This window comes from Armigeres subalbatus, unplaced genomic scaffold, assembly GCF_024139115.2.
Source record: "Armigeres subalbatus isolate Guangzhou_Male unplaced genomic scaffold, GZ_Asu_2 Contig12, whole genome shotgun sequence".
NCBI classification, from domain to species: domain Eukaryota; kingdom Metazoa; phylum Arthropoda; class Insecta; order Diptera; family Culicidae; genus Armigeres; species Armigeres subalbatus.
The window spans coordinates 54,718-67,011 of record NW_026941956.1 but is presented as its reverse complement, the minus strand read 5'-3'; positions in this window follow the sequence as shown (position 1 = coordinate 67,011).

Below are 12,294 nucleotides of genomic sequence, written 5' to 3'. Positions count from 1 at the left end.
AACATGACTTCATACATCAATATGGTACTATCAAGCTATCGTACTTTTTGAAAAGCGTGTTATTATTACACAAATGCGATTTCTCTTAAACGACTGACCAAAAAGATGTTGAATAAGACTATCATTTAAAAATTCTTCAAGAAGTTTTGCTAACCAAATGGTGATTGTAAGGCAAACTTCTCCTCGTTCAAACCGGAAAAAAAGTTATCACCAGACTGAACAATACTGATTCAAGCCCTAGGATTTTATTGAAATGATATTTTCAAAGCTTTGATTTACACTCTTTTTCATTGAAAATAATGTTAAAATGCATTTAAGAAAACTAATCAAAACAAAAGTACAGTCTAACTACACTTTTGTTTTGGTTAATCGAAGCTAAGGCTATTGAGAAATTCAAATTGCGCGCGTGTATTCTCTGATTAACAAAATTAAAGAAGAAATAAAATTCATTTATACCTTTCTAATAGAAAATAAATTTTTAATAGATCCAACTAGTTACATACTAATAATAATAATATGTGACGGTATACAAATAAACGTACCCCATTATATGGCAATATCGGGATCAAGTGTGCTCCTAAACTGTGGGGGATCAAGTGTGTCCATGTTGAGTATTTATCTTGATTTGTTTTTTTATTCAATGGGAAAGTCAAGCACATAGTTATTTGAATGTACTTATTCAATTCTACTATAATAAATCTTTGTCCAGTAAAAATTTGGTACAGTTTTGGTTGGACATATTCAAAGTTATTAAACTTTTCTCCTTTGAAGCTAAAAAAAGGATTGAAAATGCTAAAATAATAAAACCTCTCTAAAACCCATAAAGTAACTAATATCAAATGTTACTCAGAGTCAATAATCTATCTAACGGATTCGTTTTCACATATCACTGTTATAAAAAAGTGATGAATTCTCGAGAAAACATGGGGGTATCGTGTGTCCCAGGGGATCATGTGTGTCCAGTTTCCTTACTAACTTCGACTTACAGTCCATGTGGAATCATAATTTGGAAACTAGGCAAAAATGAGGAATTCCCAAATGAAGATCCCATCACCAGGACATTGGTTTCGGTTCCGTTCGATGATGGCGTTCTTTTGTCACCGAAAGTGGCGTAGGATCCAAAACCATCTTCCCCCACCGCTCCCTGGATTATTAACGATTCATCTGTTCCAGTTGTCACCGCTTCTTAATCTTCATACTGCCTCCGGAACTGATGCTGCCATAAATGTGCATCTTTTCGAAATTTCTATTTCGTCGTCGAACGGAATCCTCTTACACCAGCCAAGTACTTTGATGGCCATTCAAACTCTAGGTTAATGGCATTAAGCTGGATTTAAAATTTTAAAATTTTCTTCAATACCCGAGATAATTGACGCGTTTTCTGACGAAGTGGTCGAAACTTGATGTAAGAAACTTGATCCCGGTTTTAATCATTTTTTCGACCCGATATTGTCACCCAAAAAAAAATTGAGAATTTTAGTCGTTCTTTATATTTTTGTTAGCAAAACCGTCCCTCTAAGAATTCCCCCAAAGTTCCTCCACGGGTTTCTCCAGGAATTCCCCCGGAAGTTCTACTAGCATTTTTTTCCGAAACTTCCTCCTGCAATTCCTCCGGAGGTTCCTCCGAAAGTTCCCCCAGCAATTCCTCCGGAAGTTTTTCCAGCAAATTCCTCAAGAAGTCTTCTCCAGCAATTCCTCCAGAAGCTTCTTTGGGAATTCCTCTCAAGTTCCTCCAGAAAAGATCTTGGGACTTCCTCCAGGAAGTTACTCAGGGATTCCTCCGGGAATTCCTCCGAAAGTTCCTTCATGCAATTTCTCCGGAAGTTTTTCCAGCAATTCCTCAAGAAGCTGCTCCAGCAATTCCTGCAGAAGCTCCTCCAGCAATTCCTCCAGAAGCTCCACCGGAAATTCCTCCGGGAATTCCTCCGGAAGTTCCTCCGGAAGTTCCTCCGGGAATTCCTTCGGAAGTTCCTCCGGGAATTCCTCCGGAAGTTCCTCCGGGAATTCCTCCGGAAGTTCCTCCGAATTCCTCCGGAAGTTCTCTCCGGGAATTCTCTCCGGGAAGTTCCTCCGGGAATTCCTCCCGAAGTTCTCAGGAATTCCTCCAGGAAGTTCCTCCGGGAATTCCTCCGAAGTTCCTCCGGGAATTCCTCCGAAGTTCCTCCGGGAATTCCTCCGGAAGTTCCTCTCCGGAATTCCTCCGGAAGTTCCTCCAGGAATTCCTCCGGAAGTTCCTCCAAATTCCTCCGGAAGTTCCTTGGGAATTCCTCCGGAAGTTCCTCCGCAGATTCACTCCGGAAGTTCCTCACGCGAATTCCTCCGGAAGTTCCTCCGGGAATTCCTCCGAAGTTCCTCCGGGGAATTCCTCCGGAAGTTCCTCCGGGAATTCCTTCGTAAGTTCCTCCAGGAACTCCTCCGGAAGTTCCTCCGGGAATCCCTTCGGAAGTTCCACTGGAATTTTCTCCAGAAGTTCTTCCGGGATTGCCTTCGGAAGTTCCTTAGGGAATTCCTCCGAAGACATCCTGGGAATTCTCTCCGGAAGTTCCTCCGAATTCCTCCGGAAGTTCCTCCTGGAATTCCTCCGGAATTCCTCCGGAAGTTCCTCCGGGAATTCCTCCGGAAATTCCTTCCGTCCGAAGTTCACTCCGGAAGTTCCTCCGGAAGTCCCTACAGGCGAATTCCTCGGAATGCCTCCAGGAATTCCTCCGCTGGAATTCCTCCGGAAGTTCCTGGAATTCCCTCCGGAAGTTCCTCTGAATTCCTCCAGGAAGTTCCTCCAGGAATTCCTCCAAGTTCCTCCTGGGAATTCCTCCGGAAGTTCCTCGGGAATTCCTCCGAATTCCTCCGAAGTTCCTCCAGAATTCCTCCGAAATTCCTCCCAGGGAATTCCTCCGAGGTTTCCTTTACGGAATTCCTCCGAAGTTCCTCCGGAGATTCCTCCGGAAGTTCCCCCCGGGAATTCCTCCGGAAGTTCCTTCCGGGAATTCCTCCGGAAGCTCCCCCCGGGAATTCCTCCGGAAGTTCCCCCCGGGAATTCCTCCGGAAGTTCCCCTAGGAACTGCTTCGGAAGTTCTTTTTGAAATTCCTCCGGAAGTTCCCCCAGGAATTCCTCCGGAAGCTCCTCCAGGAATTCCTCCGAAAGTTCCCCCAGGAATTCCTCCAGAAGCTCCTCCAAGAAATCCTCCGGAAGTTCCCCCAGGGAATTCTCCTCCGAAGTTCCTCGGGAATTCCTCCGGGAAGTTCCTCCGGGAAGTTCCTCCGGAAGTTCACTCCAGGAATTCCTCCGGAAGTTCCTCCGGGAAGTTCCTCCGAATTTCTCCGGAATTCCTCCGGAAGTTCCTCCGGGAATTCACCTCGAATTCCTCGGGAAGTTCCTCCGAATTCCTCCGGAAATTCCTCCGGAAGTTCCTCCGGGAATTCACTCCGGAAGTTCCTCCGGGAACGGAAGTTCCTCCGGGAATTCCTCCGGAAGTTCCTCCGGGAATTCCTCCGGAAGTTCCTCCGGGAATTCTCTCCGGAAGTTCCTCCGAAGTTCCTTCCGGAAGTTCCCCCGGGAATTCCTCCGGAAGTTCCCCCGGGAATTCCTCCGGAAGTTCCCCCGGGAATTCCTCCGGAAGTTCCCCCAGGAATTCCTCCGGAAGTTCCCCCGGGAATTCCTCCGGAAGTTCCCCCGGGAATTCCTCCGGAAGTTCCCCCGGGAATTCCTCCGGAAGTTCCCCCGGGAATTCCTCCGGAAGTTCCCCCGGGAATTCCTCCGGAAGTTCCCCCGGGAATTCCTCCGGAAGTTCCCCCCGGAATTCCTCCGGAAGTTCCTCCGAATTCCTCGGAAGTTCCTCCGAATTCCTCCGGAAGTTCCTCTCTGGGAATTCCTCCCGAAGTTCCTCCGGGAATTCCTCCGGAAGTTCCTCCGGGAATTCCTCCGAGTTCCTCCGAATTCCTCCGGAAGTTCCTCCGAATTTCTCCGGAAGTTCCTCCTGGAATTCCTCCGGAAGTTCCTCGGAATTCCTCCGGAAGTTCCTCCGGAATTCCTCCGGAAGTTCCTCCGGCCTGAATTCCTCCGGAAGTTCCTCCCGGAATTCCTCCGGAAGTTCCTCGGGAATTCCTCCGGAAGTTCTCTGGAATTCCTCCGGAAGTTCCTCCGAATTCCTCCGGAAGTTCCTCAGGAATTCCTCCGGAAGTTCCTCCGGAATTCCTCCGGAAGTTCCTGCGGGAATTCCTCCAAAAGTTCCTCTTAGACTTCTTTCGGAAGTTCCTCCTGGAATTCCTCCTGAAGTTCCTCCCAGAATTCCTCCGGAAGTTCTTCTAGAATTCCTGCGGAAGTTCCTCCGAAAATTTCTCCGAGAATTCCTCCGGAAGTTCCTCCGGGAATTCCTCGGAAGTTCCTCCGGGAATTCCTCCGAAGTTCCTCCAGGAATTCCTCCGGAAGTTCCTCCGGGAATTCCTCCGGAAGTTCGTCCAGAGGAATTCCTCCGGAAATTCGTCCAGAGGAATTCCTCCGGAAGTTCCTCCGAATTCCTCCGGAAGTTCTATTCCTCAGGAATTCCTCCGGAAGTTCCTCCGGGAATTCCTCCGGAAGTTCCTCCGGAATTCCTCGGAAGTTCCTCGAATTCCTCGGAAGTTCCTCCGGGAATTCCTCCGAAGTTCTCCAGGAATTCCTCCGGAAGTTCCTCCAGGAATTCCTCCGGAAGTTCCTCCGGGAATTCCTCCGGAAGTTCCTCCGAATTCCTCCGAAGTTCCTCAGGAATTCCTCCGAAGTTCCTCCTGGAATTCCTCGGAAGTTTCCTCCGGAATTCCTCCGGAAGTTCTCCGAATTCTCCGGAAGTTCCTCCGGGAATTCCTCCGGAAGTTCCTCCGAATTCCTCCGGAAGTTCCTCCGGAATTCCTCGGAAGTTCCTCCGGGGATTTCTTCGGAAGTTCCTCCTGGAAATTCCTCCGGAACTTCCTCAGAGAATTCTTCCGGAAGTTCCGCCAGGAAATCCTCCGGAAGTTCCTCCGAGAATTCATCCGAAAGTTCCTCCAGAAATTCCTCCGTAGTTCCTCCGGGAATTCCTCCGGAAGTTCCTCCGGGAATTCCTCCGGAAGTTCCTCCGTACTCAGGAATTCCTCCGGAAGTTCCTCCGGAATTCCTCCGAAGTTCCTCCGAATTCCTCCGGAAGTTCCTCCGGGAATTCCTCCGGAAGTTCCTCCGGGAATTCCTCCGGAAGTTCCTCCGGGAATTCCTCGGAAGTTCCTCCGGGAATTCCTCCGAAGTTCCTCCGAATTCCTCCGGAAGTTCCTCCGGGAATTCCTCCGAAAGTTCCTCCGGGAATTCCTCCGGAAGTTCCTCCGAATTCCTCCGGAAGTTCCTCGGGAATTCCTCCGGAAGTTCCTCCGAATTCCTCCGGAAGTTCCTCCGGGAATTCCTCGGAAGTTCTCCAGGAATTCCTCCGGAAGTTCCTCCGAATTCCTCCGGAAGTTCCTCCAGAAATTACCTCGGAAGTTCCTCCGGGAATTCCCGGAAGTTCCTCCAAAAATTACCTCGGAAGTTCCTCCGGGAATTCCTCCGGAAGTTCCTCCAGGAATTCCTCCGGAAGTTCCTCCGGGAATTCCTCCGGAAGTTCCTCCAGGAATTCCTCCGGAAGTTCCTCCGGGAATTCCTCCGGAAGTTCCTCCGGAATTCCTCGGAAGTTCCTCCAGGAATTCCTCCGGAAGTTCCTCCGGAATTCCTCCGGAAGTTCCTCGGGAATTCCTCGGAAGTTCCTCAGGAATTCCTCCGGAAGTTCCTCCGGGAATTCCTCCGGAAGTTCCTCCGAATTCCTCCGGAAATTCCTCGGGAATTCCTCGGAAATTCCCCCGGTATTTCTTCCGGAAGTTCCTCCGGGAATTCCTCCGGAAGTTCCTCCGGGAATTCCTCCGGAAGTTCCTCCGGGAATTCCTCCGGAAGTTCCTCCGGGAATTCCTCCAGAAGTTCCTCCGGAAGTTCCTCCGGGAGTTCCTCCGGGAATTCCTCCGGGAATTCCTCCGGAGGTTCCTCCGGAAGTTCCTCCGGAGGTTCCTCCGGGAATTCATCCGGAGGTTCCTCCGGAAGTTCATCCAGCAATTCCTCCAGAAGCTCCACCGGAAATTCCTCCGGAAGTTCCTCCGAAAGATCTTCTGGGACTTCCTCCGGAAGTTCCTCAGGGAATTCCTCCGGAAGTTCCTCCAGGAATTCCTCCGGAAGTTCCTCCGGGAATTCCTCCGGAAGTTACTCTAGGAATTTTTCCGGAAGCTCCTCCGGGAATTCCTCCGGAAGTTGCTCTGGAAATTCCTCCGGGAATTCCTCTGGAAGTTCCTCCGGGAATTCCTTCGGAAGTTCTGGATATTCCCCTAGGAATTTCACCAAATATTCCTACAGGAACTCCGCCAGATATTATTTCAGGAATTTCTCTGAATATTTCCTCAGGAATTTCTCAAAACATTATTTCGGATATTCCTTCTGGAAATCGTACGGATATTTCTCCAGCAGCTCCTCCGCATATTCCTCCAGCATTTCTTCCGAACATCCCTCCGGGAATTCTTTCGAATATTTCTTCACGAATTCCTCTGGATATTCCTCCAGGAGTTCTTCCGAATATTCCACCAGAAATTCCTTCAAACATTACATCGGATATTCCTTCAGGGCATCGTACGGATATTCCTTTAGGAGCTCCTCCCAATATTTCTCCAGAAATTCTTATGAAAGTTTATCTATGAATTCATGGAAAAACTTCCGCAAAAATTCCCGGGAATTTCAGGAAACTTCGGAAGTAAATCCCCGAGGAACATCCGGAGAAATTCTTGAGGAAACAGTAGGATAAATACTTGGGAGAACTCCGTGAGGAATTCATTTTCGGAGGAATTTCCTGAAGAACTTTCTGATGAATTTCTGGATCAACTTCCGGAGAAATTCCTGTAGTAACTTCCAAAGAAATGCTTGTAAAAAATTCCGAAGGAATCCCTGAAGGAGCTTGCTGAGGAATTCCTGGAGGAAATTCTTAAGGAACTTCTGGAGGATATTCCTAAGGAACTCCAAGAGGAAATTCCTAAGGAAATCCTAGAGGAAATTCCTGAGGAATTCCTGGGGGAACTTCCGAAGGAACTCTTGGATGAACTTCCAGAGACATTTCTGGAGGAACTTCACAGGGAATTTCTGAAGGAACTTCCGGAGGAATTACTGGAAGAACTTCCGGAGCAACTTCTGGAGGAGTTCCAGGAGGCACTTCCGGAGGATCTTCTGAAGGAATTGATATAGGCACTTCGAAAGAAATTCGCGGATGGACTTTCGGAGATATTCCTAAACGAACTTCCGCAAGAATTCCTAAAGGAACTTCCGGAAGAATAACTAAAAGAACTTCCGGAAAAAATATTAAAGGAACTTCCGGAGCATTTCCTAAAGGAACTTTCGGAGGAATTCCCAAATGAACTTCCGGAAGATTTCCTGGAGGAACTTCATGAGGAATTCTTAAATAACCTTCCGGGGGAATCCCTGGTGGAACTTCAGGAGGAAATCCTTGAGGATCATTGAAAGAAGATCTTGGAGGAACTTTGCCAATAATTCCTGGAGTAATCTTCGGAGGAATTTCTGGAATATCTTCCGAAAAAGCTACTGGATGAACTTCTGGAGAAATTTCCTCCGGAACATCCGAAGAAATTCCCGAAGGAACTTCCCCGGGAATTTCCTCAGGAATTTCCGGAGGAACTTCCGGAGGAATTTCTGGTATATCTTCCGGAGGAATTCCTGGATGAACTTCCGGAGGAATTTCTGGAGAAACTCCCGGAGGAATACCTGAAAGAACTTCCGGAGAAATTCCTGGAAAACTTCCGGAGGAATTTCTGGAGGAACTTCCGGAGGAGTTCCTGGAGAAACTCCCGGAGGAATACCTGGAAGAACTTCCGAAGGAATTCAACTTCTGGAGGATTTCCTGGAAGAAGTTCCGGAGGACCATCTGAAGGAATTCGTGCAGGTTCTTCAAAAAGAATCCGTAGATGGATTTCCGGAGGAATTCCTAAAGGAACTTCCGGAGGAATTCCTAAAGAAACTTTCGGAAGAAATCCTGCAGGAATTCCTAAATAAAACTCCGGAGGAATTTGTGGAAGATCTTCCGTAGAAACTAGTGTAGTAATATCCGTAGAAATTGCTGGAGGGTCTTTTTGAGGAACTTCTATAGAAATTTCTGGAGCAACTTCTGAAGCAATTCCTGGTTAAACTTCCGGAGGAAATCCTGGTGGATTTTCCGGAGGCATTCCTGGAGAAACTTCCGGTGGAAATCCTGGAGGACCTTCTGGAAGAACTTCTGGAGGAACTTCTGGAGGAACTTCTGGAGGAGTTCCTGGAGAAATCCCCAGAGGAACTTCCGGAGGAACTTTCCGAGGAATTCCCGAAGAAACTTTCGGAGGAACTCCTGGAGGAACTTCAAGAGCAGTTCTCGGAGGAGCTTGCAGAAGAATTCCTGGAGGAACTTCCGGAAGAATTCCCTGAAGAACTCCCGGAGGAATTGCTGAAGGAACTGCCGGAGGAATTTCCAAAATAATTTCCGAAGGAACTGCCGGAGGGATTTCCGTAAGAACTGCTGGAGGAATTTCCGGAGGTATTTCCGGAGGAACTTCCGTATAAATTTCCTGACGTATTCTCGGAGGAACTTCAGGAGGAATTCCCGGAGGAACTTCCGGAGGAATTCCTATAGTCACTTCCGGTATATTCGCAAGAATTGCTGGGTGTAAATTCGGAAAAACTCTGGAGGAATATCCAGAGGAAATTTCTGTAAGAATGTCTGGAGAAATCCCTGGAAGAATTTTAAAATTTTCATATTTTAAAATTTATTAATTTTAAAATTGTCAAGATTTTGAAATTTTGAAATTTATGGATTAAAATTTTTTGAAATTTTAAATTGAAATATTTCAAAATTTCAAAAAAAAAATTGAAATTTTGAAATTTTGAAATTAAGAAATTTTGAAATAAGGAAATTTTGAAATTAAAAATTTTTAAATTTTTAAGTTTTGAAATTAAAATTTTTAAATTTTTAAGTTTTGAAATTAAAATTTTAAAATCTTGAAAATTTAAAACTTTAAAATTGTTAAATTTTAAAATTGTAAAATTTTAAAATTGTAAAATTTTAAAATTTTGAAATTTAGAAATTTTGAAAATTTAAAATTTTAAAATTTTAAAATTTTGAAAATTTAAAATTTTAAAATTTTAAAATTTTTAAATTTTGAAATTTTATAATTTTAAAATTTTAAAATTTTGAAATTTTAAAATTTTGAAAATTTAAAATTTAGAAAATTTAAGACTTTGAAGTTGTAAAATTTTGAAATTTTGGAATTTTGAAATTTTGGAATTTTGAAATATTGAAATTTTAATAAATTTTTCAAAGCACTGAATTGGAAATAAATATTTTTTGCGAACAGCCCTGCAATACAATTTGATTTAATAGTGTAGGCATACAGCCCTGGATAAACATTTACATATTTACCTCGACCAAATCACAATCGATTCTGTTTGGCCCAATCTTTAACTGCTAGATCAAGACTCGCGATGGATTATCACTTTCCGGAAACGGCAGGACTTGTAGGACTTTCTGTAAGCAATCGGAGTTGGCACCATTTCCCCATCGTTTTGGTCCGCTACAAAATCAACCAACAACCAGGAAACCTTTTCCTGGGTTGTTTTTTATGACGCTCAGCAGATTTCGTTCGTGGTACAATTCCTGCAATGAGATTGTAGGATTGTAAGCACAAACCGATATTAAAAGAAAATGATCGACAATTGAAAACTTACCTTCGATTCAATCGAATCAAAACATTGCTGTTCCCGCTCCTCGATTTTCGTTTGAAAAACTGTATCTGCGACTACGGATGGTCATACCAGTTCACCATAATTATGTTTATTTTAATACTCAAACAGCGCACTATTTTATCACTGAATTACCATGGTAAAATGTTAATAAACAGTGTGTTAAAAATGTTTGCACTGAACAAGCAAAAATTCAACATGGCTGGCTATCAGTTTGTTTCAGACTGATGGAGCTTTGTTCGTCACCATGGATTTGGTCACCGCGAGCAACTCTTCGTACGTCACCGGAGCCACCATTTCGGCCGCAACCATATTGCCTTGCGGTGCCGGAGGCCAGGGACTGGTGACTCGGGACGGGAACCTATCCGAGGACCGTTCGGGGGCTGAAGAGCTCCCTTTGGTCTTGGCCATCACTATCCTGTAGACGTCACACCACGGATTCGCGTTGTCACAGCTCGAAACACTTCACGGCTGTCCGCTCTTTCATCCTCGGTGCGAGCACGTTGCATCCTTCGTCTGGCTTAGAGGCAGGTTGATTGAAGCGTTAGCGTTAGCGTTGTTACGGTATACTTCGTAGATTGGACACTAGTGATACTCATGTTTTTCTTTTGAAATCCCTATGTAGAATGCTATCAGAAATCAAGAAGGGGAGGGATTCTTGATTTCAGTCTAACACAAAAATAACAAAAGCATGAGGATCACTACTCCCGGCCACGCCCATCTTTACCGTAACTAGGGATATGGAAGGAAATGTTGATGTAGAACTTACTTAGTGAGAGGCCCCCGACTTGGCGACGCCCTCATAAGTTCTACGGAGTTGGTGTTTGGGTAGGGTAAGATAGGTCAAGGATGTTTGCCTCAAGCTGGCAATTCGACCCATAGCATATGTTGTTTATATGTTTCTAATTTAAACTCTTGCCAGCCGGCTGTCGAAAGAGTATATACTTATATCTATTCTATTTATTGTTTGTTCTTTAAACGTTCATGATTTATCAAGCCAATAGAGGCAGCAATATTTAGTTTTAGACTATGTATTCACTCGTGAAACTCTGATATTCCGACTTATTTTGTGGGGATAGATTATTAAAACATAATTATTTAATTTTGATTTCTATGTATAGCGTAAACGATTTCTATGTATAACGTGTAGTTTGACTATCGCGCACTAATTAGTTTAATTACTGACCGCACTAAGTAGAACAAAAATTCCGTGATCTCGAGACCGTTCTGTTTTAAACAAACCCGTCCGATCGCGCACTTAATTATTGGAATAACTTACTGCACAAAGCAGAACAAAAATCCGTGGCCTCGAGACCGTTCTACTTTTAAGCGAACACTAATTTAAAAACCCAGATTAATCCACCTAGCAGTGATGATGCCTTTCTCGTGCAATATAAAATATATCGAAAAAATCACTTTAAAAAGGTCAAAAAAGCTCTTTGGGTGAATAGATCACATTTTTTCGATCATTTTTAATATTTTTGCCTTGCCACCATTCAAAAACAATTGTTTTTTGATTTTTTTTCCAAGGGGGACCTGTGGGAAAAAACAATGATTTTTCAATAATTCCGAAAAGCAATGATCGGGCCCATTTTCAATAGCAAACAATTCCCTGTCGAATGCAACTTGTTGCGAGTAAATCGGATAATTCTAAGTTCTAAAACGTGTGTCTACAAAATTTGTACACATACACATACATACACAAAAAAAAACAGACGTCACCTCAGTTTGTCGAGCTGAGTAGATCGGTATATAACATTATGGGTCTCCGGGCCATCTATCAAAAGTTTTTTTGGAGCAATCATATAGCCCTTCGGTACAACTTTGTTGTACGAGAAAGGAAAAAATGCATATGTTACAAATATGCGATCGTGGGTAAATAGTACAATAATTAGCGCAGCGGCACGTTTTAAAAAATACATTATAAAATACAATATGGATTAACTGTCCAGACAGCGCGTCTACAATTGTTTTAGGGCCGATTCCCACGTAGTGTTTTATCACCAATGTAATATTAAAGTTCAATAAAACTAGTTGTATGTCATACATTGATTTTGCATGCCTTTGTGTAATAATTGTACAAGTACATTTGTGAAAATTAACAACAATTCACATAAATATCAATGGAAAAAGCCGCATAATATGGAAATAATGAGGTGTATGAAAACGAACGTTATGTTCAAATCATCCAAATGCCCAAACTACACCATCATTCCACCCAAACCACCCAACCCAATAAGCAGTTAGCCTCAATGACACGCCTCTTCTTTCCTTCCAAAGCAGGAAAAAAAAAATGGCAGCAAACGTAACGAGCGCACGAGAAAGCATGTACGAATGCGATTTTTATTTCCAACGATGAAATTTTACAACTGTGTTGATGCGAGCGGATAAAGTCATCGGCTTCGGTCTCTATAGCGCGTGTGTTAGTTTTCGTGTTCCACATTTGAAGCTTTGGAAAGCTTTGCTTGAGAGGTTAGCATCATCAATAAAGCACGAAAGAAGCAACA